Source organism: Limulus polyphemus, unplaced genomic scaffold (genome assembly GCF_000517525.1).
Source record: "Limulus polyphemus unplaced genomic scaffold, Limulus_polyphemus-2.1.2 Scaffold1040, whole genome shotgun sequence".
In the NCBI taxonomy this organism is placed as follows: Eukaryota; Metazoa; Arthropoda; class Merostomata; order Xiphosura; family Limulidae; genus Limulus; species Limulus polyphemus.
The window spans coordinates 196,748-198,854 of NW_013666650.1; positions in this window are offsets into that span (position 1 = coordinate 196,748).

Genomic DNA, 2,107 nt, shown 5'->3' on the forward strand with positions numbered 1-2,107 from the left:
AACTACGTAACCTGAATATAAAAATCATCAAAAAGAGAAACGATATCTCCTTCCTAAGACAAAAATTTTGTACCTGATGATGACAAAACCTTGTCGAAACGTTGTACATTTGCTGTCATGTTAAACTTATATTAAAGTTTTTCTTCATTACCCATTTAAGCCGTCTCCAGCCATTATTAGTCTCAAAGTGGGTTCCTCGTCATCGAATTTAAATTTAATAGCGATGGTTAGTGCGCTCGAATCGCAATCTGAGGGTCGCGGGTTCGAATCTCCATCACACCAAACATGCTCGCCCTTTCAGCCGTGGGGGCGTTATAATGTGACGGTCAATCCCACTATTCGTTGGTAAAATAGTAGCCGAAGAGTTTGCGGTGGGTGGGGATGACTAGCTGCCTTCCCTCTAGTCTTACACTGCTAAATTAGGGACGGCTAGCGCAGATAGCCCTCGTGTAGCTTTGCGCGAAATTCAAAAAACAAACAATGGCCATGCCGGGCCAAACGATTGACTAATAGCTTTTCACTTGCACAATCTGGGTGTCGTAAACAGATCACGTTTCTCCATACTAGGAGTTATACGCCATAAGATCGTGTCTCATAAACGACTGATGTAAATAGCGTTTCAACTTAGGCTTTGTGCGATACAAACTCATTCTACCTGTAGAGCCAAGATATTACTTAGGATTTTCCTGGAATAACATTGGCGCAAAAATTTCAAAATTGAGATCAAAACACACGAATATCTTTTTATGGTAATCATTACATTCACCTTTCCTTTATATTGTTATGAACTCAAATATCTAGAAATCCAGGTTTATTGGTGCTCCTTCCCACCAATATTCCACTGTTAAGTAAATAATGCTGTATTTACAACAAAGATATTGTACAACTGAGAGACCTGTTCAGGATCATTAAATATATAGCCATTAGTAATAAACATATTGAGCATGAACTAAACACGCGTGAGTAGGCGAAAGGTTATCAGTACCATAAAACAATGAAGTGTTTGTTGAGTTTCGTCCCAAGCTATTCGAGAGCTATCTGTGCTAACCGTCCCTAATTTAGGAGAAATAGACTAGAGGGAAGTCAACTATTCAACACTACCCTCCGCCAACTTTTGGGATATTCTCATCACATTGACTATTACGTTATAGTGCCCCCACAGCTGAAAGGCCGAGCATTCTTAGTGATGGGACTCGAACCCGCGACACGCAAGCTGTGCGAGCCGTGCGCCCTAAGCCAACACTAAAATGAAAGGTACACAAATCTAATCTAAGTAGGAGTAAATACAAAAAACATAGAAAGATAGAAACAACTGCCAAAAAAAAATCTATAAAAAATATAAATGGTTTTTTATATCATCGGTAGTACAGAGGTTTTATTAATCGTTTACATAGCAACCGAACCTGCACGCTCTTTCAACTGTGGGGATGTTATAATGTCACGGTAAATTACACTATTCGTTTGTATGTACAAGAGTAGCCCAAGAGTTGGCGGTGGGTGGTGATGACTAGCTGCCTTCCCTCTAGTGTTTCACTGCTAAATTAGGGACGACTAGCGCAGTCAGCCCTCGTGTGGATTTTCGCGAACTTCAAACAAACAAACAAACTATCTTCGATTGAAATAGATATCTTTACAATTTAACTTAACTTTCATCAACAGGATTATTACACAGTTTTAGAAATTTAGAAGTCACTTGAGGTATCTTAATCTTTCTTTAAATAATCATCCTTATATAGAGTTGCAGTCCTATTTCTCTTATAAGTTTATGATATCACAATATTCTTGTTTTTACTTACATTTTTAAAACTGTGAATTCTTCAGGACTTAATGAAGTTTTTGTATTTACAATTATATTTATTCAAAGCAGTAAGATCATTACCATTAACCTAAGTTCTAGTATTACTAAATATTCACCAGATTTGCACCATATAAATTGATACAGTAATTGCGAATACGACTCACTCTGAACCAAATATTCGTCAATCTTTAGCTTATCAGGAATACTAATTTTCAAACCACGAGCTAAAAGTTTCTTTTCAATATCACTCAAAACGTACTTTGAATAATTAAAAATCACACTATCAGGTTATTCTATAAATTAATTTTT